The sequence below is a fragment of the Apodemus sylvaticus genome, chromosome 13 (assembly GCF_947179515.1).
Source record: "Apodemus sylvaticus chromosome 13, mApoSyl1.1, whole genome shotgun sequence".
Taxonomy (NCBI): domain Eukaryota; kingdom Metazoa; phylum Chordata; class Mammalia; order Rodentia; family Muridae; genus Apodemus; species Apodemus sylvaticus.
Genome location: NC_067484.1, coordinates 31,135,540 through 31,163,071, shown reverse-complemented (window position 1 = coordinate 31,163,071; position 27,532 = coordinate 31,135,540). Strand labels below are relative to the sequence as shown.

General features: G+C 42.6%; 1 pseudogene; it reads left to right on the top strand.

Moving 5' to 3' along the window:
* The first annotated feature begins 12,207 nt into the window (after positions 1-12,207).
* On the top strand, positions 12,208-22,066 carry LOC127663614 (signal peptidase complex subunit 2-like; annotated as a pseudogene).
* Positions 22,067-27,532: the final 5,466 nt, after the last annotated feature.

Here is a 27,532-nt window from a genome sequence, read left to right as displayed (position 1 = left end):
ATTGTCATTTTCTTCTCTCATTTGTTGAGAGTGAGTTGTATGTGTCCCTGGCTGATTTCTAACTTGCTATGCAAAGCTGACGTTGAACTTCTGGTCCTGTGCTGCCTACTTCCCAAGTGCTGGGACCTCAGGCAGGCACCTCCATAGCCAGTGTGTACAATGCGGTCAGTCCTTCTTGCATGCTAGGCAAGCCCTTTACCAAATGAACTGCATGCCCTGCTCATATTTTCTTTCCTTCCTCCTCCTTCCTCTCCTCCTTAATTTTTAGACAGACTCCCTTCCTGTAACCCATGCTGGTCTCAAACCTGCAACAATCCTCCTGCCTCAATCTTTTGAGTACAAGAATTAAAGATATGTATCACCACATCTGGCTGATTATTTTCCTAATAAAGATATTTTATTTCAATTACTAATACTACAGATTGCTTAGATCCCTTTATGGGAAAGCCTAGTCAAGAGAGTTATTGATCATTTCATGGATTTAAAGCAATAATGCAGTTTTATTGCAATCCCAGGAGGACTCAAAATCATTTTCTGTACATTTGATTTGTGCAACCTCTGACTCATTAGGGACTGAAATGACACTTCTGTATTGATTGTCTCCTAATTCCCTTAGCCTTTGAAATCTACACATTCTTTAAAACATCCAATTGAAACCAAAAATACTTTACAGCTAAAGTCCATTAATATTTTGTCAAGTTTATTCAAGTTCATTCGCATTAAAATAAATCATAGTACTTCATTGTTTCTCTTAGTATTTTTTTCTTTTTTAAAAAGTGTGTGCATGGGCTGGAGAGTTGGCTCAGTGATTAAGAGCACTGACTGCTCTTCCAGAGGTCCTGAGTTCAAATTCCAGCAACCATATGGTGGCTCACAACCATCTGTAATGAGATCTGATGCCCTCTTCTGGTGTGTCTGAAGACATCAACAGTGTACTCACATAAATAGAATAAATAAATCTTTTTTTAAAAGTGTGAAAAAAGAAAAAAGTGTGTGTGTGTGTGTGTGTGTGTGTATGTGTGTGTGTGTTCGCGCAAATGAGAGGTGTGGTATACCCCTGGAGCTGAAGTTACCAGCAGTTGTGAGCCAAATTCTGGTCCTGTGCTCTTAACCACTGAGCCAGCTCTCCAGTCCCCCAACTTTTTCTTAAAGTATGTTTTGTTGGCATATCGCCTCCTTCTTCCATAAACTGGTCCCTGAAGAAGAAATTGTGCAGAAGAAAAATTGGAAGCTCTGCATGCTGCCTGCCACCTGTAGGGATTTGTAATATACTTGGCCTATAAAATATTTGAGAGATCCTACATCAAAGAAGCCCATTTAAATGTATTAAATGCAGTGATTCCCAAGCACATTTGACCACAGTATTGTTCTCTTTTTTCCCTCCCTCAGAGCATCTATTGGAACACATACTGGAAAATGTCTCATTATAAATTCCTATCCTCCTTAAGGGTCATAATAAGGCTAGAGGGAATATCTCCTTAAGAATAAGCAATGAATCAAGAGTGCATCATCTCAGGAAGACAGTGGGGGTTACTATGCGAAATGAAACAGGGTCGATTCTACGGACCGCCCTTTGCTAACTGTTCAATGTATTTTGAGACAGAGTGTCCCCTTTGCAAACCAGTACATCTGCCACCTTAGAGGCAGGCTCTTGCTTACTCTGTGAACTGAGAGGTTTTACATTTGATCCTGAGGCTGTAAAAGGAGAATGTGACATTTCCTTCTGTCTTAGTCAGAGTTTCTATTCCTGCACAAACATCATGACCAAGAAGCAAGTTGAAGAGGAAAGGGTTTATTCAGCTTACACTTCCAAGTTATTGTTCATCACCAAGGGAAGTTAGGAATGGAACTTAAGCAGATCAGGAAGCAGGAGCTGATGCAGAAGCCATGGAGGGATGTTACTTACTGGCTTGTTTTCTCTGCCTTACTCAGCTTGCTTTCTTATAGAACCCAAGACTACCAGCTCAGGGATGGCACTACCCAAAATGGGCCCTCCCCACTTGATGACTAATTGAGAAAATGCCCTACAGCTGGATCTCATGGAGGCATTTCCTCAGCTGAAGCTCTTTTCTCTGGGATAACTCCAGCCTGTGTCAAGCTGACATACAAAACCAGCCAGTGCACCTTCCATAGCCTGTTCCAGAAATATCTGCTGCTGGTAAATGTAACCCAATTACCTGAGCAAGAGGAAGGAAAGAGTTAACCCTTCTTTTCCAAGGAGACAGGAACATGGTAGTTATGTGGGCTGGGTGGTTCCTCTCCATCCCTCTGGGAAAAAGCAGCCGCTTGGAATGTGATGCCAGCTACCTGGGTGTCACTAGAGCCTCTTGGAGTCCACAACAGACCAGCAAAAGAGACCTGGGCATTAGAGAGGGGAGAAGGTAACCTACTGTAGCCTGACCCATTTTCTGGCAATGGAAATACAGGTTCTGATTATAAAACCTCTACTATCAGCTGCTTCTCTTCACAGTTCCAGGCCAGAGCACAGAGGCAAGCACCCTTCCCCCATCCCATATTGCTAACTGAATCCCATTTCAAAGAGGTTCATATCTTTCTGTTTAGTGTAATCACTCAGGGCACTTCTTAACCAGGTGGATATTGGAGACCTCTCTGCCAGCGACTCTAAATTAATTGTCCTATAGTCAGTCCTCAGTATCAATGGTTGCTGATAACTGCAGAGTACTGAGTAGTCGAGCTGTGATTTTTCTGTGTCTTTGGCAAGGTTCTAGGGGTGAGGGTCTTTCTACCCCTCACTCCAGGAAATGCATGCTGTATCTCACAGTACTTCCATGTACTCTATGCATATAATCCTCTGATGGATTCTTGAGACCTTAGTGTTCTAAAAAATCCAAGTCCACTTGATCAAGCAACAGGCCAAATGGTGCGTTGTATGCATCTGAGAGCTTATCAGTACAAACTTGCTGAGTTTTGCTTATTGTGAGAAAGTAGTTGAAAGCTGCTGGCCCCATCCAACCCTCTTCTTGGGAGAAGGTCCCTGCTCTCTGGCCTGGGAACTCACAGTCTGTAGCCCTCTGGCAGCAACCACTGTCTGAGGACCTGCCCATGGGAAATCCTGTCTGTGGCTGCCAGCTCACCCACCTGCTCTAAGAAAGCCTCCAGCTCTCTAGGGGGCCTGGCCTAAGTCACACTGTTTCCAACATTCTACTTCTTTGGAATTTCAGCTTATAGCTATGTACTTTAAACTACTTCATCTTATTTCCTCTTACTGAAATGGTCAAGAAAGTAGTGATTCTAACTCTAATCAGATCTTACTTTTCTAATCTATATTAATGAAGCCTAAGCAATCCCATGCTAGCTCTAATTCTCCAGGATGAGCTGCTCAGTTCTAAGGATACTTGGAATCTGTTTAGCAAGAAAAGGCAAACTCCGCGGCACAGAGGAGAGCATACTTGCTGAGAGCAAAGCAGGCTTCAGCAATGCACACCAACTACTGAGGAGGGGAGATAACCTTGTCCAGGGAAGAACCTTTCGCCTTTCCTCGCCCTAGTTTAGACTCGAAAAAGCCATCAGAAGATCCTATTGACCCATTGTTCCTACAGCCCTCAGTGTAACAATACCCAAGGGCATCAGCACGCAAATTGTCCTGTTTCTGTGGATAGCCATTTGCTATCCACATTTATACCTCCCTGCTCTTCCCTGGTAGCCTCTGACCTTTCTTAATTGACTACAGAACATGCAGCCCACATGTTGAGGTTGTTCCCAGTTGAGCCTTCAATGCTGCCTTGAGTTGGGGGCCGCAGACACTCCCTCTGTCTGCTCTGGTATCTACTAGCCTGCAGTCTCCTTCATACATGGAATTCAGGCAGCCTCTGGGCCTGAGAGGAAGGTTCTTAGGAGGAAGCACGAGTCCACACCATCGACATTTTAGGAAAGGCTTCCACATTGTCCCCCTTCTCGCATCAGTCTGATTATGTTGACTGACCTCCAGGAAAGCCGGGAATTGAAATGGAGCATCTCCCTGTTGGAGGGGAATCAGGAGCATTGGGTGTTTGTTTTGGCTTGGATTTGAGCAAATGTCCTCATCCTCCAGGGCACAGAGGACTAATCTGTAAATAAGCACATGAGATTGGAAGATCTCTGTGGTCTTGCCCAGTCCTGACAAGAGAAGCAATCGAACGTTTCTGAGTCTCCTCGGGTGCACTTCTGCCCAGCCTCTCCTCCCTGAATGCCAAGGACAAGATAACTGAAGTATGGTTACATGATCGTGCTCAATAAATCTTTAAGATTTTTTTTTTGAGAATATTTAGGCCAAATGGCATTTCCATGGAGTTTCTTTTAAAAATTCATAAACAACTAATCCCAGTGCAATCTGTATTGTTTAAACACACACACACACACACATGCACACACACAGAGAAGGGGGGGGGAATGGGAGATTGCCAAATTCAACTTACAACCTGTATGTAATTAATATCTGCTTGTATCTTAGCAACACCAAAATACTAAAACTATTCAAATAAGAACATCTACATAAGTCTCTAGACTAAAAGAAAGGCAAATTAAAGACCTAGAACAGAGCTGGAGAGAGGGTTTAGAACCCAAGGACAGTGCTGCTCTTACAGAGGACCAGATCCCAGGACCCACACAGTGACTTGGAACTCCAGCTCCAGGGGATCTGACACCCTTCTGGTCTCCACAGGCATCTTCACTCAAACACACACACACACACACACACACACACACACACACACACTGTATACCCTTTTGTCCACACAAATGTTCATTGGCCTGGTTCAAGACCTCTGACTTCTGTCACATTATCAATATTGGGTAGATGTTGAGGTGGACCAACTCAAAAGCCCTGGGTCTGGGCCTGGATGGTAACTGAATTGTTCAGCCCACTAGTTCTCCCAATTTGCCCAAGCAAGGGGTGGGACTGGGTCTCCCTCACTTACACTACCGGGATCAACTGTCCAGCTCACAGCTACCAGAGCCAGCTCTCCAGCCCAGCCAAGGTGAGGTGTGGAGCCTGCTCTCCCAAACACTACCTCCAGGGAGGGACAGGGCCAGCTCTCCTACACTACCCAGGCAGAGGGGAAAGGGGGCATCTCTCCTTCACTCACACCCTCAGGGCCTCTTCTCCCACACTGACCAGATGATGGGTAGGCAGCCAGCTAGGGGCAGGGCCAGCTCTTCACAGCCCAAGGGCATAAACATGGCCTCATTATGCAACCTAGACCAGGAACATCTGCATGGCCTTTGGTGGTGACATGGCCCACGGACATTGACACAGTGGAACTATTCCTTATGATGCTTTATTGTCAGACACATGGCTGCACAGTCGTCCCACAGAAAGGACTCCAAGAGTGATATGTGATGTAAATTATGGATTCTGCATGATTATGAAGTATCAGTTTATGTTCAGCCTCTGTAACAAATGGACCACTCTGGGTAGGTGAGGGGACTGACAATGGGAGAGGCTGTGGTTGTGTGAGGTCAACAGAAATAGGAACCCTATTCTCTGCCCAATTTCATATGAATGTGATATGTGAATGTGATATGGTTCCTAAATAAATAAAGTCTGGTTAAAATTAAAAAAAAAAAAAACCTATGCATGAGATCTCATACCTATAATCCCAGGAAATGGAGAATGGTGAGTTTGTGGGCAACTTGGGCTACATAGCGGAGCCCTGATTCAAAGCAAACAGAGCAAGAGATGTTGCCTCTGCTGGTAGAGCCTTTGCCTAACATGCACAAAGGCCTGGGCTTGGTCCCCAGCACCACATAAGCTGGGCATGGTGGCGCAGCCTGTAACCCCAGACCCTTGGGAAGTGAAAACAGGAGCATCGAAAGCTCCACTATGTCATATGTGTCTACAGTTCAAGTTTGAGGCCAGCCTGGACTACAGGAGACTCTATCTCAAGCAAACAGAGAATGAAATAGGGAATCTTGCTTTAAATTTTTCTTTTAACAGAAGGAATTTGAGAATAGTGAACTGAACCAAACCCTGAGATACAGTCATGTCTCCCCAACTACAGATTTCCTTCTGCGTGATGCTGAGGGATAGCCTGCCCTCTGCTCCTGGGTTTCCCCCTCTCCACACTCTTTTTAACCTCTTTCTCCCATGCTGATGACTTACATGTACCTTTAGTGAACCAAGAATCATCTACTAAGTTCCTCTACCCAGAGGATTCAAAACATTTCTCTTTAAATGTCTGCCAGGCACTCAGCATTAACGTGTCTCCAAAAGAAAGTATTGGCTCCCCGCTCAACTCTTCTTATACCAGACTCTGTATTAAAACATACAGCCCGCCGGGCAAGGGTGGCGCATGTCTTTAATCCCTGCTCTTGGGAGGCAGAGACAGGTGGATTTCTGAATTCGAGGCCAGCCTGGTCTACAGAGTGAGTTTCAGGACAGCCAGGGCTACACAGAGAAACCCTGTCTTGGAAAATCCAAAACCAAAACAAAACAAAAAAACAAAACCATTCAGCCCGCTGTGTGGACAAGAAAGCTAATCAGTCTTCTTGCTAATTCACAGCAGTCTTCTTTCTCATTGGCTAACCTAAACTGAATACTTGGGGCATTTGTAATCCTTCTAAAAGCCCAATAAAATTACATTACAATCAAAGGATTAAAGAAGAAAACATAAACCAGCGAGCACAAAATGTCCGTAGAGAGATGACAGCTACACAGTTTCGGAAGGTGGGAATCAACGGGAAAACAGAAACTGCCTGGCCTGGCAGTGAAATCTAGTACCCAAGTCGGTGATGGGCAAACCCAGCAACTATCCAAATAACTCTGGAGGAACCCGGAGGGCTCAAGAAGATGAGGCATGACTCCTTAGGAAAGCAGGCAAGTAAAATCTCACACATGTCCCATCTTCTAAACAACCTCTAGCTTCTGTTTACTTTGTCTAAAAGCATGCCCCACTGGACCAAAGGGAAAGCAAAGCCTTAGCCTGAGTTCAATTTAACATGAGAGGAGGCTTGTCAGTGAAGGAATCCCCCTGGGCCGTAGACCTAGCAAAGTTAAATCATTAATGCAAGGTCATACAGTTCCCCCAGTCAGTTTTAGAGCTAGGAAATAAACCCAGGTATGTCCAGTGTAAAGACTACAGTGGAGTGTTTCTGCTGCCAGGGACTCTGGGCCAGAAGATACCTACCATGGGTATCAGTAGTGGCAAATCACAAATGTACCATGAAAATTAACCTGACACACGGCTCATGCAAGGAGACCCTAAACACTGCTATTTTACTTAAAGTTAGAAATACAAGCTATCACTGTTGTATCTGTCAGATACATTGGCATTTTAACCAGTCTTAGAAAAATAAGAAAGATGACTTTTGATGCGCAGAGTACTGGATAGTTGTTGGGTTTTTTTTGTTTGTTTTGTTTTTGTTTTTGCTTTTGTTTTTGCTTTTGTTTTGTGTTGTCTTGTCTTTGTGGTAAACTTCACACATCTAGGGTCATCTGGAAAGAGGAAGCCTCTACTGAGAAAAACACCTGCATCAGATTGACTTGTGGACAAGTCTGTGTATTTTCTTTCTTTTTTAAATTTTTTAAATTTTAATTTAATTTAATTTATTCATTTTATCTCTTGCTCACTGCCCCGTTCCCAGATACCCCTCCAATAATTGTTTCTCCCACCTCCCTCTCCTCCTCTGAGCAGGTGGGGTCCTCCCTGGGTATCCCCCACCCTGGCACATCAAGTCTTTTAGAAGCTAGGCACGTCATCTCCCACTGAGGCCAGACAAAGCAGCCCAGCTAGAAGACCATATCCCGTGTATAGGCAGCAGCTTTTGGGATAGCCCCTGCTCCAATTATTCAGGATACGCATGAAGACCAAGCTGCACATCTGCTACATATGTGCAGGGAGGCCTATGTCCAGTCCATGAATGTTCTTTGGTTGGTGGTTCAGTCTTTGAGAGCCTCCAAGAATCCAGGTTTGTTGACTCTGAAGGTTTTCCTGTAGAATTTCTATCCCTTTCAGGGGACACAATCCTTCCCCGTATTCTTCCATAAGAGTCCCCAAGATCCATCCACTGTTTGGATAGGGGTCTCTGCAACTGTCTGAGTCAGCTGCTGGGCGGACCCTCTCAGAGGACAGCCATGATAGACTCCTGTCTGCAAGCATAACAGAGTATCACTACTAGTGCCAGGGATTGGTGCTTGCCCATGCCATGGGTCTCAAGATGGGCCCATTATTAGTTGGCCATTCCCTCAGTCTCTGCTCCCTCTCCCATCCCTGCATTACTTTTTGACAGGATATATTTGGGGGTTGAAAGTTTTGTGGGTGGGCTAGGTCTCTATTGCTCCACTGGGATTCCTGCCTGGTTGCAGAAGGTAGCTACTAGTTCAATATCCCTAATGCTGTGAGTCATAGCTAAGGTCACCCCCATTGATTCTTGGGCCCCTCCTCTGTCCCAGGTATTTTCTTGATTAATGATTGATGTGGGAGGGCCCAGCACATTGTGGGTGGTGTTACCTGGGTGAGGAGCCACGCCTATTTTAGTTCTTACCTCCAGGTTCCTGGCTTGAGTTCCAGCCTTGACTTCCCCCAATAATGCACTGTGACCTGTAAGCCAAATAAACCCTTTCCTCCACAAGGTTCAATTGTCATGGTGCTCATTATAGCAATCGAAACCAAACTAGGACAGCCAGCTAGCTTTGACAGTGATAACAAAATGCTATCGACTTGTGTGATATAAAAAAACAAGCAAGCATCAAACTCTCAGTTCTGAAGGCTAAGAAGTGAACAGGCTAGATGCTGGCAGATTCTGCTTCTGAAGTGTGAACTCTTCCTGGCTTGGAGAGACCTGCTTTCTCTCTGTCCTGGGACAGAAGACAGAGTCTAATTTCTCTTCTGATCTCATCATAGGGGACCCCTCATGACATCCTCCACACTTAATTACCCCCCCCCCAAAGATGACATTTTCAAATACAGCAGAGGCCTTATTCACAGGGGACCTATCTCAAGACATCCCAGTGAATGCCTGAAACCATGGACGATATTAAATCTTGCTTATATTCTGTTTTTCCTAATAAGTAAATGCCTAAAGTAAAGCTTAATTTGTAAATTAGGTATAAGATTAATAACAACTGATTAAAGCAGAACAGTGATAAGGTATCACAAATGAATGTGAGCTCTTCATTCGAAAGCACTCGTTATGTTGTAGTCACACTTCTAGTGAAAATGTAAAATGATGCTCTTCCCATCTGCTGAGGCGAAGCAAGGTGAGTGATACAACCATCATCAGAAGGAGGCTGCAGCAAAGCGCACTGGCCCTGGGAAACTGAGCTCACAGAGAGGAAGGCATGAGTACAACGCAGAGCCTCAGCTCAGATGATAGAATGCTTATCTTGCATGCATTAGGCCTCTTGTTTGATCCACAAAAATACCACAAAAGTACCACAAAAATAAATAAATAATGCTTTGGAGGTTTTTTTTCTTTATTGAGACAGATTTTCTTTGTATAGCCCCAGATGTCCTGGAACTTGCTCTGTAGACCAGTGCTGGAATTAAAGGTGTGCAGCACCACCACCCAGCTAATAATACATTTTAAAATCATTTCCAAAAATGGCCATGTTCACAGTAATCACAACACTTGGTAGGTAGAGACACAGGAAACGAGAGTTCAAGACCAACCTCTACAACATAGTGCAGTTCAGACCAGTCTGTACTAAGACCCTGTCTCAAAACAAAGACAAAGAAGAGTCATGCATCAAGAGGGAATACTGTAACATTCCAGTGGAGAGGAGTTAAGGATTCAACATAAAGCTGGGGAGATGGTCAGCGGGAAGACTATAAGGCCCTGAGTGTGAATCCTAGAACCATATAAAGCTGGGCATCATAGCACACATCTGCAGTAATCCAGTGCTCCATGGGGAGATTGGAGGTGAAGACCTGAGAATGCCAAGAATCTTGTGTGGTAGTTAGCCTGGCCTTACAGCCTCCTAGAGACTGCCTCTAACCAGCTGCAAAGACGAGGACTGATACCCAAGGCTGTCCCCTCACTGCCACACGTGTGCCATGGCATGTGCACAGCAGTACTCATACACAGAAATGTGCACTCATACACACACACACACCCTGTCCACTACACACACACTACATACTACACACAACATGCATGCACACATATGACATACTTACTATATACACATACCATATACTACACAGCACATACATACACACATATGACATACTACACTACATACTATACAGTACATACATATACACGCATGGCATACTATACTATGTACACATGCTACATACCACATACATACAAACATGACATACTATACTACATACATACCACATACATACAAACATATAGCATACTACACTATGTACACACTACATACTATACAACACATACATACACACATATGACATACTACACTACATATACACATACTACATACTAAATGCACAGATATTACATTGCCTATATGACTTAAAAAAAAAAAACAAAAACCAAAAAAACTACTTCAACATTTTAACAAAAGGAGAGCTGACCACCACAAGGGTATGGTCAGAGATGTGTCAGACATGTATTAGAGAATCCAGTTCCTAACTAGTTCAGCACTTGGCCCAAAAGGTTGCTTAAAACATTTGGGACTTAGAAGAAATATGTTGTTTCTCCATTCCTCTAGGTCCTGCAAGCCTCTCGCAGAAGTGATTAGGTCATCAGAAAGCAGCAAACCTGCTCCTTGTTACAGACGCTCCCGGAGGACTAACCTTGACAGAATGAAGATTAATGCCATGCCCTTAAATCTTGGAGGCGAGGAATAAGGCATCAGTTGGAAGAATATTTTCCTATCTTTTCAAAGCTGTGCTTGCAGACACTGTGTACTGTGTTACCCGCCCTTAGCATCTGAGAGGACTTCTGTCCCTAGATAAATCTGTGTACTTGCTTTGTCACGCAATGACAACTTCATAACCTGATGCCAGGGATGGATTTACTGCTTAACAGCAGCCGTTTAATTCATACCAAATGCTCCAAAATAACTCTCCTCTTGATGTAAATATATATAAAAAATAAGTGCAATTATTTATCTTCATGCATTTAAAAAAGACTGCATGCTATTTTTTGGAACAGGTGGGTTTTAGATAAATAAACTTGGATATGCTGTTGAATTCTGGAATCTTACTAGTGTCAAGAAAGAAAAAAATTTATCCTGATAATGAAAGTAGGGTAGGAGAGCCAGACGGTGGTGGTACACGCCTGTAATCCCAGCACTTGGGAGGCAGAGGCAGGTGGATTTCTGAGTTCGAGGCCAGCTTGGTCTACAGTGTGAGTTCCAGGACAGCCAGGGCTACACAGAGAAACCCTGTCTCAAGAAAACCAGGAAAAAAAAAAGAAAAAGAAAAATTGAACCTTCTCCGGCATGCAATAAGGACTCATGCTCCACTGTTCATAGCAGCCTTATTTATAATAGCCAGAAGCTGGAAAGAAGCCAGATGTTCCTCAGTGGAGGAATGGATACAGAAAATGTAGTATATTTACACAATGGAATACTACTCAGCAATTAAAAACAATGAATTCATGAAAGTCTTAGGCAAATGGTTGGTTCTGGAAAATATCATCCTAAGTGAGGTAACCCAATCACAAAAGAACACTCATGGAAAGCAGTCACTGAGAAGTGGATATTAGCCCAGAAGTTCGGAATACCCAAGACACAATTAACATATCAAATCATTCCCAAGAAGAAGGAAGGAGAGGGCCCTGGTCCTGGAAAGGCTTGATGCAACATTGTAGAGGAGTACCAGGACAGAGAAGTGGGAGGGGGTTGATTGGAGAATGGGCAAAGAGAAAAGGGCTTATGGGACTTATGGGGAGGGGAGAACCTGGATTCTATGGCATTCTTATAATTTAAAACAGTGGATCCATTTGCCTTCTAAAATGTCAACAGAAATGTGAGAAGCCAGGAGTGAGAGATGTCATAGAGAATGGTTACCTGCTAGAGACATTGCTTTCTATAGGGAAAAATAACTTTAAGATTTTAATATTCTGCTTTAGCATTTTGTCTACATTAGTCAGTACTAGTGAGGTTACTCTGCTGTGACAAACACCCTTGATTGCTTAGAGGTTTAAAACACAACAAGTTTCTTTCTTCTTTCTGAATATCCATATTGGGTGGACAGAGCTGTCTGCTCTACATTGTCCTCACTTGGGAACCTAAATGAGAAAATCAAAATGTTCCATCCCTTCCTCTAGTGTTTCACCTGAAGTCTCGCTCTGATGCCGCCGCCTTCAGTCCTAAGTATAAGACTCCAGGAGACGCATAGACAGCCACTTTCTCATAAGTCCAGCCTGAGATTTGGGCTCTATCAGTCCAGGAACCTGTGAGTGGGATATTTAACTTTCTGACCACCATTTCACATTGCTACGTGAATGGCATCGTTAAAAATGAGAAATCCCCAAGAGAGGTTTTCCTTAAAGAGAACATATCAGACTCCGGCCAGTGCCGATTATGACGCTACTGCACAGATATTCCAGAGGCTCTGTGTGAGAAAAGACACTTTCCTGAAGCTGGCTTCCATACCCAAGAGTCCCTTTCCCCACTCTTTGTGGCAGCATTTGAAGCAGGTCATGTGGTCTGAAGGATTATGACAACTCAGCACTGCCACCAAATGCACATGTTGCAATATTTTCATCTCTGGGGATGATATGAGAGCAAGACCTATGGGAAATGATTAGCTCATGGGGTCTCCACCCTTTTGAACCAGATCAGAGCACTCACAAAAGGCAACAGAGAGCTAACAGATCCCTTCCACCATGTGAGGACATAGCCCAAAGATATTGTCTGAGAAAGCCAAACCTTAATGAATCTACTGGTGTCCTGATCCCAGAATTCCCAGCCGTTTCAAACTATGAGACGGTGATGGTGTATGATGTATGAGTGGGTTCTCATGTGTGCAGCAGCTGTGTGCATGCATGAGTGGGTGCACATGTGTGCAGCAGCATGGAGAGGCCAGAGCTCAGCTTCATGTGTTATTCCTAAGATGGCAACAACCTTAATCTCACTGGCCTGGACTGGAACTCATTGGTGAGCCCGAGGGATCTGCCTGCCTCTGCCTCCCTAGCAATGGGATTACAAGTGCTCATGACAACTAGTGTCTTTCTTCCTTCCTTCCTTCTTTCCTCCCTCCCTCCTCCCTCCCTGCCTCCCTCTCTTCTTTCCTTCCTCCATACCTCCCTCCCTCCCTTCCTTCCTCCCTCCTTCCCTCCCTCTCTTCCTCTGTCCCTTCCTCCCTCCCTCCCTCCCTTCCTTTTCCTTCCCTCTTTAATATGGGCATCACATCAGTTTCTTTCTGGGGATCACATCAGTTCAAACTGGGGATTGAACCTGGGTCTGTGTGCTTACAAAGTAAGCACTATGCCAACTGATCCAAACAAATAGGCTGAATTCTTCATAAGCTTCCCAGCCTGTGGTATTTTGTTGCAGCTGCCCAAGTGCACCAAGTTCAAAGACAATGAAAATGTATCTTTCCTGAGGCTGGGCCTGTAGCTCAGCGGGTCAAGTGTTTGCTAGCATGCTGGGGTTTGGTTCCTAGCACTGCATAAAAGTTGTCATGGAGGTGCACATCTGTAATTCTAGCACTCAGGTGGTAGCAGCAAGAGAACCAGAATTCAGCCTTTGTATCAGCTGCCAACTCTAGGAGACTTTACCCAGAAGCCTGCCAGCCTCACCATCTGGGGAGGTGAAGTCAGCCATCTTTACTCTCCCTCATGTCCTCCAATTCCAAGTCCCCAGATATATCCCCAGTTGTGTAGCAGTTCACCTGATGTCGCCTCCCAGACTTTCTTCCTGCATTCCCAGCTAATCATGCAGTTCTTCTCCTCCACAACTTTATATCTTTGTCTCAGACACCAACTCTAGGAGGCACACCCTAGAAACCTGCTGACCGCTGAGACTACAGAATCAGGTTGGTAATATTCACTCTACCCCTATCCTCTAATTCCAATCCACCAGTTGTTTAACAGCTCTATAACAGAACACCTGTTTGCCTCTCCTCCTTCTGCCTCTTCTCCCAGAGGCCTACGCAGATCCCGGTGGCACCCAGCTTTTCTTGTTCCTCCATACCCTACCATCCCCCCCACATCCCTTAAGCCCACCCCCCCTTCTTTAGTGTCAGCTCCCAATAGCTAGAAATACCTTCTATCCAGGACCTCCAGCAGCCACACCCTGCAGAATCTCAGAGGCATTTTCTACCAGGCAAACTACCACCACCATACTCTCTCAAGATGCATGGAGGGCAAAAGAAACCAAAGAACAGAATACCCACCAAACAAACACACACCCTGTCTTAGTTACAGTTTTCCTGCTGTGAACAGACACCATGACCAAAGCAACTCTTTTTTTTTTTAGATATTTTTTTATTCGATATAATTTATTTACATTTCAAATGATTTCCCCTTTTCTAGCCCCCTACTCCCCGAAAGTCCCGTAAGCCCCCTTCTCTTCCCCTGTCCTCCCACCCACCCCTTCCCACTTCCCCGTTCTGGTTTTGCCGAATACTGTTTCACTGAGACTTTCCAGAACCAGGGGCCACTCCTCCTTTCTTCTTGTACCTCATTTGATGTGTGGATTATGTTTTGGGTATTCCAGTTTTCTAAGTTAACACCCACTTATTAGTGAGTGCATACCATGATTCACCTTTTGAGTCTGGGTTACCTCACTTAGTATGATGTTCTCTAGCTCCATCCATTTGCCTAAGAATTTCATGAATTCATTGTTTCTAATGGACCAAAGCAACTCTTAAAAGGACAACATTTAATTGGGACTGGCTTACAGATTCAGAGGTTCAGTCCATTATCAAGGCAGGAAGCATGGCAGTATCCGGGCAGGCATGGTGCAGGAGGAACTGAGAGTTCTACATCTTCATCTGAAAGTCACTAGGGGAAGACTAGCTTCCAGGCAGCTAGGAGGAGGGTCTTAAAGCCCACACCTACAGTGACACACTTCCTCTAATAAGGCCACACTTACTGCAACAAGACCACACCTCCTAATAGTGCCACTCTATGGACCAAGCATATTCAAGCCACATCCATGTATCAGTACCAAGAATTATAATCACTCCAAACCCAGATGCTTAGGTGTCAGCATGAAAACGCAATCGATAACAGGCAGGACAGCATGACTCTCCTAGATACGAGCAAACATACTATAGTCAGACATGAGAACTCAACATAACTGAGGCATGAGACAAGGAATTCAAAATGGCTATTATGAACATACTCAGGGACTATAAAAGAGGCAATGACTGAATCCATTAATGAGATCTAAGAATACACAAACAGTGGAATGAAATGAAGAAAATAACTCAAGACCTGAAAACAGAAATGGAATCATCAAAGAAAACACAAACTAAGGGAAAACTGGAAATTAAAAATTTTTGGAACTCAAAAAAGACCCTCAGAGTCCTCACCAAGCAAATATAACAAATGGAAATGAGAATCTCTGGCTTTGAAAACAAGTTAGAATAAATTGATACCTTGATCAAAAAATATACATAATTGTAACAGTTCTATTAATATACATAATTGTACAGTTCTATTAATATATACACAATATTAACAGCTCTGTTAATATATATGTAGTAATATATATATATATATATATATATATATATATATATATATATATATATATATATATACATATATCCAGGCACAAAACATCCAAAAATCTAAAAATCTAAAATGTTGTGAAAAGACCAAATCTAAGAATAGTAGGAAAAGAGGAAGAAGAAACCCAGATCAAATGGTTTTTACACACACACACACACACACACACACACAGAGAGAGAGAGAGAGAGAGAGAGAGAGAAAGAAATACTTTCACCAAATCATACAAAATTGTCTTAAATAAGTAGGTGCCTATCAAAGTACAAGCACACAGAACATCAAATAGATGAGGACAGAAAAGAAAGTCCCCACACAACACACAATAATCAAAACATTAAATGTGCAGACAAGAATAGGAATAGTAAAAGCTGCTAGAGGAAAAAGACCAAGTAACACACAAAAGCAGACCTATTAGAATAACACCCGATTTCTCAATGGAGACTCGAAAAGCCAGAAGGGTCTAGAGAGAGGTTTTGCAAACTCTAAAAGTTGTGCTGTGTCTATGTGTGCTCAGATACACAGCACAACTTTCAATCACAATAAATGGGGAAAGAAAGACATTAAATGATAAAACCAAATTTAAGCAGTAGTTATCTACAAATCCAGAAACAAATACAGAAAGCAACAGAAGGAAACAGTAAGAGTCTTACCACATCCAAGAAACACACAAGGAAAAGAATATCAGACCAGCAAAACAAATGAGAGAGGGAAAAAGCACACACCACACCAAAAAAATAATGGCAATCAACAGACACTGTCCATTGATAACTCCCAACATTAATGATCTCAATTCCCCAATAAAACGACACAGATTAAAGGTTCAAAAACAGGAGTCAGCCTTCTACTACATTCGAGAAACACACTTCAACATCAAGGATAAACATCATTTATTCATTTACCTAAGGATATCATGGTTTTATCATTTACCTAAGGTAAATAATAGAAAAATATATTTCAAACAAATGGACCAAACAAGCAAGCCACTGTAAGCCATTTAAATATCTGACAAAATAGACTTTAAACCAAAACTAACCAGAGGAGATAGGGAAGGACACTATACACTCATAAAAGGAAAAATATCTACCAAGGGAACATTGCAATTCTTAAAACCTATATAGGAAACACAAGAGCACCCCAGTTCATAAAAGAAACACTACTACAGCCAAAATCACATGTTGACCTTCACAGGATGATAGTGGAGGACATCAACACCCCATTCTTGGCAATTAAAACTAAACAGAGAAATGCTGGAGCTGATATCACAATCCAAATAAACCTAACATTATTTACAGAACATTTCACCCAAACACAAAAAGAAGAACACAATACAAAGAATCAATAAAACGAAAAGATGGTCCTTTGATCACTAAATCACTAAAACTAACAAACCCTTAGGAAAATTGCAGAAAGGTTGAGGATGGTCCAAATTAACAAAATTAGAGATGAAAGGGGAGACATAGCAACAGACATGGAGAAGACACGTAAGGACATACTTTGAAATCTGTGCTCCACCAAATACAAAAGTTTAAAGAAATGTATCATTTTCTCAATATATAGCAGCTACCAAAGTTAAATCAAGGTCAAATAAGCAATTTAAATAGATCTATAACCCCTAGTGAAATAGAAACAGAACAGTAATTAAAAGTGTCTCTCAAAAAAAACCCGACAAAAACAAAAAACAAAAAACAGGACCAGAAAGTTTTAGCACAGAATTCTACCAGACTTTCAAAGAATAATTAATGCCAATCCTTCTCCAATTATCCACAAAATAGAAACAGAAATTGCCTATTTTTTTAATGAGGCCATAGTTACCCTGATACTCAAACCACACAAGACTCAACAAAGATAATTACAGACTAATTTCTCTTATTATAATAGATGCAACATTTCTCAATAAAATACTTGCAAACCAAATCCAAGAACACATTAAAAAAATTACCATGATGAAATAAACTTTGTCCCGGAGATGCAGGGATGTTTCAACATACACAAATTGATAAATGTTACCCAAAATAGAAGCAAACTGAAAGAAAAAAATTACATGATCATGTCCACTACTATGTCTACCACTTTACTCTTTAATTTTCCATGAAAATTGTCAACTTTAATGTGTTTTTCTATATAGAATATATCTCTTCTATTTTATCAGAAATATTTTCCATGTAAATCTTCAATTTTTTCATAAAATTTTTTTTCTTTTTTTTCTTTAGATTTTTTAGATTTTTTTTTTTTCCGAGATAGAGTTTCTCTGTATAGCCCTGGCTGTCCTGGAGCTCACTCTGTAGACCAGGCTGGCCTCGAACTCAGAAATCTGCCTGTCTCTGCCTCCTAGAGTGCTGGGATTACAGGCATGCGCCGCCACCACCCAGCTACTTCCTTTTTCAATAAAAGAACATGCTTTAAAAAAAAAGTAAAAGAAAATTAATCAGAAAAAAAAAAGAGGCAGAGGCAAGCAGATCTCTGAGCTTGAGGCTAACTGCTGTACAGAGCAAGTTCCAGGACAGCCAGAGCTACACAGAGAAAGCCCCACCCCCCAACAAAAGAAAATAAAAAACAAAAAGAAAAAAAGAAAAAAAGAAAAAAGGGAGAGAGGGAGGGAAAGAGAGGGAAAAATGGGAGTCTTCTCAATCTATTTTTTGCTCTTTGATGATGAATTCCACATCTGTGTGTGTGTGTGTGTGTGTGTGTGTGTGTGTGTGTGTGCATTCATGTTCATGTGTTCATCCATATGTGTCATGTGTGTTGCATTACATGTGAATGTGCCAGAGCAAGGTCTCTGGTGTCTTCCTCTTTGACCCCCCGCCAACATTACTGCTTTGAAGCAATTGGTCTCTCATGGAGCCTGACGTTTAAAGATTTTGGGAAGGCCAGCTGGCCATAGAACTTCAAGGATATTCCTGTCCCTGCTGCCCCCTACCCCATCAAGGCTAGAGTTACAGTCATATACTTCTGTACTCAGCTTTTCTCTCTCTTTCTCTCTCTCTCTCTCTCTCTCTCTCTTTATTGAATAAGGAAGTAAAAACATTTTATGATAAAATTGAAGATTTACATGGAAAATTGAATAAATATATAGAAAAACATGTTAAAATTGACGATTTTCGTGGAAAATTAAAGAGTAAAATGATAGACAAAAATTGCTAAATTATTTGAAAAAGGAAGTGAAACATTTTATGATAGAGATGAAGATTACATGGAAAATATTTCTGATAAAATTGTAGAAAATATAGAATAACATGTTAAAATTGAAGATTATCATGGAAAATTACACAGATAAAATGGTAGACATAAAATATTTCTAAGTTGATTGAAAGTGGAATTATAAACGTTTTCTGATAGAATTGAAGATCTACATGGAAGATATTTCTAATAAAATTCAGGAAATATATAGAAAAACACATAGGCATAAAAATATTTCTAAGTTGATTGAAAGTGGGATTATAACCATTTTCTGATAAAATTGAAGATTTACACATGGCTCTGAGAATCCAAATGCAGGTATCATGCTCTCAAGGCAGACATATTATGGGCTGAGCCATCCACCCAGTCCTTTCTTTGTCTTAGACTATACCCATCTCTTAGGTTCATACTAACTAATGGATACTTCTTTTGTCAATGTGCCTCTGTTCTAAATACAGCTTCTCACACATTTTATGCCAGTCAACTTTCTATGCCACTGACTGCAGTTCCTTTTGAGACATAATGCATATATTTACTTTGATTTTCTTCTTCCTCCCCATTCCTCTTTCTGCCGACCTTATTTCAATTCTCTGAAGCAATGTCTTTTATAAGAGTACCCCTTTATCCTGGGCCATTATTTTTGAACACCCCACTATTAACTACTGTTCACAGTCATCTCAATTCAACCGTGGGTTTTAACATTAGGTATGAAATGTCTAGTTCCCTAATTAGTCCCCTGATGCGAAGCTGGCTTTCCATTGACCCCTACCTCTGCTAGTCAGGATTGAATCTTCTTTTAGACTTAAATGCCCATGAACTCTATTTTCTTACTTTCCTGCTTAAAGGGAGTCAAGCCCCTTTGAACCTTACCTTTTTCTTGCAACTTTTTTTTAAAACAGCCATCAACAGACAGCACATGTTATTAATTAAAACCCTCTTCCCCAATCTCTTCCCTTAAAGGCAGGCATACAACCTAAGCAATTCTAAATTCCTGATGGCCCCATTTCTTTCTACCACCCCCCGCCTGGCTCCCAACATAGTAGTCCACTTCTATAGAATGAATTTACCAATATCCCTATTATTCAAAAATACATAGGGTTAGGGAAAAGAAACCTGGCATCTTAGTAGCTTGGGGGAAATTATTGCCTGCTTTTGCTATGTTTGGGTTAGTGGAGGACAGTTTATATTAACTTTACTTGGGGACACAAGAGGATAGAATCTGAACCAACAAGAAATACCAGCCATTGTCATGGAGAGAGGACAGATAAAATGTTCACCTCTCTCCCAAAGTGATTTCACAAATTCTGTTCAGATCTCATTGGCTGAAACATCTAAATTTAAGTTGATGGAAGAGTAATATCTATGTCTCCAGTAGACATGAAAATATCAGCAAACTGAACTAGTGACTACATAACCTGTTTAATAAACCTGGGAGGCGGGGGCTGGAGAGATGGCTCAGGAGTTAAGAGCACTGACTGTTCTTCCGGTCCTGAGTTCAAATCCCAGCAACCACATGATGACTCACAACCACCTATAATGAGATATGACTCCCTCTTCTGGTGTGTCTGAAAACAGTTACAGTATACTCACATATAATAAATAAATAAATCTTAAAAAAATAAATAAACCTACATGTGTTTTCCGCAGCGCGCGCACGCGCGCGCGCGCGCGCGCGCGCACACACACACACACTTACTTTCTGTTAAGCTTACAGTCTCTGCTCTAATAGAACCTCCCCGTTCCAACAAAAAGTTAGAGCATGACATTTAATTCTCAGGGTTTCCAGTTTCAAATGATTGTCTCTGGCACTGTTGACATTTAAAGCAAGAAAAACAGCTAAGATGAAAAGGAAATATTTACAAACAGATATGTGAGCAGGTAACTAAGTATATAAGCATTTGTGTCTGCAAATGCCATGAGCGTATTGGCTTGAACTTTTCTGGCCAAATGAATTCTTCCCTAAGCTCCAAAGCAAAGACAAGTATTGGTAATTCCAATTGCCTTAAAACTTTGAAGACAGATCCACCTAACCCTAGAGTATGGAATTCAATATCATCCAAGTCTAATTTTCCCATTGGTTGTCTGGTTACAATAAATATTCAATTGATTGAGTAATCCCATGGCCCTGACAAATATTGTGGCCACAGAAGGAAACACCAATCAGGCAGATGAAGGAAGTTTCCATTCCAAACCCCCTTGGCCACAACCACAGCTTGGTCATAAAGCTGGAAGCGCCTGGCCAAGGTTGATGCTGGAACGGAGCAAGACACTATTTATAAACTTTGGGAAGAGTTTCTAGCGAAATGTTTAAACCCGCTTTTGGAAAGCGAGGGGATTTGTTCATTTTACTGTCCAAACCTTCTTTGATCCATTAACTTCACATTTCCTCTAATTTCTGCAGATATTCAAGAGAGAAGGGTCATTTTTTTTTCCCATTAATGTGGTGAGAAACAAATCATTCGCTCATAATTTAAAACCTTGTGAACATGTGGGGTTTTTCTCCTGAGCTCCGTGAAGAAAGGCCTTGAAAAGAGTCTTCTTCACATAGGGCCACAGGACCCATCCTCCTCACCACAGCAGAGCTGCCCTGGCTGAGGATCTTAAACAAGAAAGCGCGCTCACGCTCACACTCACAGAGACAAAGGTTGTAAGGCAGAAGGCGGCAGCAGTGGGGCTGGCGGCGCCCCAGCTGCAGGATAAGCAGCAGCCACAGTGGTTTGTGGGATAAGTGAAAGACTGATGATATGCCTGTGAAAATTGATAAGTGGGATGGATCAGCCGTGAAAAACTCTCTGGATGATTCCACCAAATGATCCTGGAAAAGTACAAGTATGTGGCGAACTTTGGTTTTATTGACGGTCGCCTCACCATCTGTACCATCTCCTGCTTCTTTGCCATAGTGGCTTTGATTTGGGGTTACCTGCATCCATTTCCAGAGTCCAAGCCAGTTTTGAATTCCTGCATCATATCCTATTCTGTGATGATGGGGATTCTGACTATTTATACCTCATATAAAGAGAAGAGCATCTTTCTTGTGGTCCACAGAAAAGACCCTGCAGGAATGCATCCCGATGACACTCGGCAGCTGTCCTCCAGCCTCAAAAGGTTTGATGACAAATACACCCTGAAGCTGACCTTCATCAGTGGGAGGACAAAGCAGCAGCGGGAAGCCGAATCCTCCAAGTCCACTGCTAAGTTCTTTGACCACAGCGGGACATGGGTCATGGATGCCTGTGAACCTCAGATATCCAGGCCCCATGACAGTCTCGCCACAGAAGAAAAAATAAAATAGCCAATGAGAGAGAGAGAGAGAGAGAGAGAGAGAGAGAGAGAGAGAGAGAGAGAGAGAGAGAGAGAGAGAGGTTCCAAAGACATCAGCATCTTCCCTGGAAACACACAGTGTGACTTTTGCTAAGTGAAAGTTCACATATCAGAGATAGGCCAGGGGACCCTGTGTCAATACAAATCAGCCTTACCAATGGTTGTGGATTTTGGGGTTTTTTGGTTTGGTTGGTTTTTTGGTTTTTGTTGTTGTTGTTGTTGTTGGGGGTTTTTTGTTTTTGGTTTTTGGTTTTTTGGGGGGAGGTTGATTTTTGGTTTTTGGTTTTTGGTATTTTTGAGACAGGGTTTCTCTGTGTAGCCCTGGCTGTCCTGGAACTCACTTTGTAGACCAGGCTGGCCTTGAACTTAGAAATCCGCCTGCCTCTGCCTCCCAAGTGCTGGGATTAAAGGCATGTGCCACCACTGCCCAGCTGGTTTTTTGGTTTTTTGGTTTGGTTTGGTTTAGTTTGGTTTGGTTTGGTTTGGTTTGGTTTGGTTTGGTTTGGTTTGGTTTGGTTTGGTTTTGGTAAGTCTGGCTGGTTTTTTGGTTTTTTGGTTTGGTTTGGTTTTGGTAATGAAATAATCAGTAAAGAATAGGGCAGACCACTTTCACACATGCTGGTGGACATTGTAGCACCAACACATCTGCTTGACAGACAGGATCTAGTCTAGAACCACCAAGTTTCAGGAAGGATTAAACACCTCCCCGCTGAAGGAAGCACGTGCATCTGCTCTGGTCGCCTGGCATGAAGAAATATGCAGTTGCTGAGCCCTGCATATGGACAACAAAGATGGCAGCTTACAATGGAGGTGGTCTGGAATGTTCAATTGTTACAAGATAGTTAGCTGTGTAGGCATGAGCTGTGCAGACTCTTGTCGTTGGTGGTAACTCCAAGTGATCCAGCCAGTGCAGACTTCTAATGCCAGAGCTACAGAGAACTTCAAGAAGCCATCAGGTCTATCTCCTAGCATCAGAAAAGAGCATGGCTATCATATCCTGGAGAGATGCTGTCCCTCCAGGGAGAGAGTTGAGGATACCCAATCTTGAGACCCATCCTGTGAGAGAGTCAACCTCTGACACTATTGATACTCTGCTATGCTTGCAGACAGAAGCCTAGCACAAGTGTTTCTGGGGAGGCTTCATCCAGCAGTGGATGGGGATAGGTACAAAGACTCACAGCCAAGCATCAGGCAGAGCTTTGGAAGTCTTGTGGAAGATTGGGAGGTAGAATTGAACAAGCCAGAGGGGTCAAGGACACCACAAGAAGACCTATAGAGTTAACTAACCAGGGCAGATGGTTGGCTCACAGAGACTGGGCCACCAAACAGGGAGCATGCAAGAGCTGGACCCAAGCCCTCTACACATTTGTAGCAAATGTACTGCTTGATCTTCATTTGAGTCCCCTAACAAGTAGAGTTGGGGCTGTCTCAGTCTCTGTTCCCTGCCATTAAGTCCCCTCCCCCTTCCCTGGACTGCCTGGTTGGCCCTCAGTGGGAGAGGATGGGCCTAGTCTTGCTGGGACTAGATGTCCTAGGGTGGGGCCATATCCCAGGGAGAGAAAAAGAGGGGGCAATGGGGGGAATTTTGTAAGGGTGGGACTGGGAGGAGAGAAGGGGGAGGGCTGTGATCAGGATGTAAAATGAATAAAAAATAAATTATTGGAGGAAAAAAGAGTTGAGAACAAAAACTTAGAAGTCAAATACTTTCTTAGTATGAACCAGTCTGTTGGCTCAGTTCTTAGCATCTCTCTGTCTCTCTCTCTCATACACACACACACACACACACACACACACACACTACACACACACATACATATACATACACACACACTCACACATACTACACACACATACATATACATACACACACACTCATATACACCACATACACACATATGCACATACCTTCACTACATACACATGTACACAAACACACCACACACCTACACACCACACACCCTTTAAAGCTCCCTCCATCCTGCATATCATGGACAGGCAGCAAGAACAAGCTACCATGTAAAGCCACAAAATAATGCAACGTAAAGTAGTATTTAAGTCAGTTGGGGAAATGGTATTATTGCAATGTGAACATTGACATGATTCAGGGGAAAGTAAAGTCCAAACATGGGATTGATCAAATATTAACGTAAGGACTGTGAAAGTGCTATCGGCAGACCTGCAATAGTTTTCTCCTGCTGCCTAAGAAAGCTATAACACGAAAATTCAAATAATAAGAACATCTGGGGGCTGGAGAGATGGCTCAGTGGTTAAGAGCACTGACTGCTTTTTCAGAGGTACTGAGTTCAAATCCCAGCAACCACATGGTGGCTCACAACCATCTGTAACAGGATCAGATGCTCTCTTCTGGAGTGTCTGAAGACAGCGGCAGTGTACTCATTTACATAAATAAATTAATCTTTAAAAAAATTAAGATAAAATCTATGTGATGTAAGATTCATCATCTAATGACTTATAAATCCATATTATTTTTTTTTTTAAAAAAAGAACATTTGGGGCTGAGAGTTCATAAGTACAGTGCCCATCTAGTATGTGAAAGACCCTGGGTGCAATGACCAGTACAAAAGGAAGGAAGAAAGGGGAGGGGAGGGGAGGAGAAGAGGGAAGGGGAGGGGAGAGGAGGAGAGGAGGGGAGAGGAGAGGAGGGAGAGGAGAGGAGAGGAGAAGGGAGGAGAGGAGAGGAGAGGAGAGGAGAGGAGAGGAGAGGAGAGGAGAGGAGAGGAGAGGAGAGGAGAGGAGAGGAGAGGAGAGGGAAAGAAAGAGGAGAAAACATTGCCTGGCAAAACCCATCATAAGCAAAGTCAAAATATAAATCATACACTGAAGAAAACCTGCAACTCCTGTCTCAAAGGACAAACAGGGCAATCAGTACGGAGTCCTACAAGTTTACAGAACAATCATCTGGTAGAAAACTGGACAGTTTGCAGAGAAGAAAGTCACACATGATAAGACAAGTTTAAAAGATGTTTGAGATCCTGATTTAAGCTTGGTTTTATCCATTATTAGTTGGATATGCAAGTTTTTGAAATAATGACTAACACTCATTTTTTAAAGCTTGCTTTTAGATCATGTTTCAGTATTTACACATTAACATATGAATACACACACACACACATACACACACACACACACATATTAGCTTGGGGTTGTTGTTTGCTTGTTTTTTGAGAAAGGGTCAATCAGTGTGGGTAGCCCTGGCTGCCCTGAAACTCCCTAGCATTGAGTTCACAGTGATCCACCTGCCTTTGCCTCCCACATAAAAGGTTACAAGCACCACACATGGCCAGAACATATTTACATTTTAATATTTTAAGAGCATGATAAATAGTAGAACTTACCAATCTCTTGTGCAACTCAGCACGCTTAATAACATCACTAATTCTGAGTTATCCTTTAGTGGAATGACACACTGACTTCACTTTGAAAGATAAATCAGCCTCTTTGATTTCTTGTTTCTCTCTTTCTTTTTTTTTTCCTAGTCGGTGTTTCATTGTGTAGCCCTGGATGTCCTGGAACTCACTCTGCAAAGCAAACTGTCCTCAAACTCACAGAAACCCATCTGCCTCTGCCTCCCAAGCACTTCATGCATTTAAAAGCATTCACCATCACTGCCCGGCATAAATCGGCTTCTTAAAAGATATATTTACATTTTTATAATTTTTTTGTTTTTATTTGAGGAACATTCATGAATCCTAATCTGGCCTTGAACTCTCAGGATACCTCAAGATGACCTTGAATTTCTGATCCTTGAATTTCTGAGCTTCAGCTACGTGGCATACCTCATTCTTAAATTAGCCGGCTTTCCTTCCCGCTCTTATACACGGGATAGAAACTCAAATCTGGACATAATCGAACCATCAGTGACCATGTCAACACCAGCAGGGATCTCAGTGGGTTCTGGAAGTCACAGATGAGATTCTAGAGTCCGGTGGGCTTTTGTTGTCATTGTTTTTAAGAGTTGAGCTGGAGACAGCCATGCCATGGTTGTCTCCAGAGGGGTCCTGCCAGAGCCCTACAAATAGAGGCAGAAACTAGCAACCAACTATTGGACTGGGCTTGGGGTCCCAACGGAGGATCTGGAGGGTGGTCTGGAGGAGCTGAAGGGTTTTACAGCCCCGTGGGAAGAGCAATGACTTCGGACACCCAGACACCCCAAGACTCCCAGGGACTGAACCATCAACCAAGGGGAACACATGGTTCCAGCCAAAAATGTGGCAGAGGAGTGCCTTGTTGAGCATTAGTGGGAGGAGTGGTCTTTGGTCAAGTAAAGGCTCAATAGAGGCCCCAACAAAGGGAACCGAAGGTGGGGGGGGGAGGGGGAAGTGTCGGGTAGAGGGATATATACATGGAGGCAGGGGGTGGGAGGAGGGGTTGGGAATCTTTGGGGAGGGGGCTTTTGGGAGGGGGAAATTGGGAAAGGTTTTACCATTGGCAATGTAAATGAAGAAGATAATAAAAAAAGAGTTGAGCTATTTTAAGGGTTGAACTAGCAATAGCATTTAATGCGAAGGCTGTCCTCATTACCACTAGGTGGCACCCTTCCCTAAAGTAATATCATCAGGACGCACTCAGCAAGCCTCAATCAGAGGTTAGCTCTAAGGACGGATCACACACACACACACACACACACACACACACACGTTAAAGGGCAGGAAAAGAGAGGTTTTCGGAAGTTTGGCAGGATGGGACTGTGGATCAGATATGAGTTTAGCAACTGTTTGTGACGTGTATAATGTGAAATAATGACACAAATATGTGCACCTGAACGGGGATGCAGGCGCTGGTAAACCACACAGCACAGCTCGCGTGCCCATCAAGCCCTGGGTTTGAGCCCAGCGCTATATAAACTGGGCATGGTAGCACATACCTTGTAATTCCAGCGCTAGGGATTACAGAGGCAGAAAGGTCAGTTTAAAGTCATCTAAGCTACACAGTGAATTCAAGGCCAGCCTGGGTTACAGGAGACCCTATTTCAAGAAGTAATGATACAATGTGAGGTAAAAGCACATGCAAAGGGCCTGAGGTAACAAACAGTAAAGAAACTGCAAAGATAGGGAGATGGGACCCCTAGTCTTCAAGGGCTTCAGGGATTTCCCTCAGAATGAAATGAGAGAATGTTGAAGAATTTATTTCTGGCTTCTTATGGAAGATAGCCCAACATCTCCTTATATATATAATTATGGGAAACACAGGGAAAAAAAGTTCCACATTGAGGGGGAAGCTGGAGTGGGGAGAAAAAATAAGTAATAAAACATTCTACATTGAGGAACTTCATATAAAATTGTGACCTGGGGTTGGGTGGGAGTGGGGTTTTATTATTTGCTCTTTTGACACAAATTTCACAGTAATCCTGTCAACCTGAATTACCCAGCACTACCTTGACAAGCTTGTACACACCCGTGATCCCAGCACCCGGGAA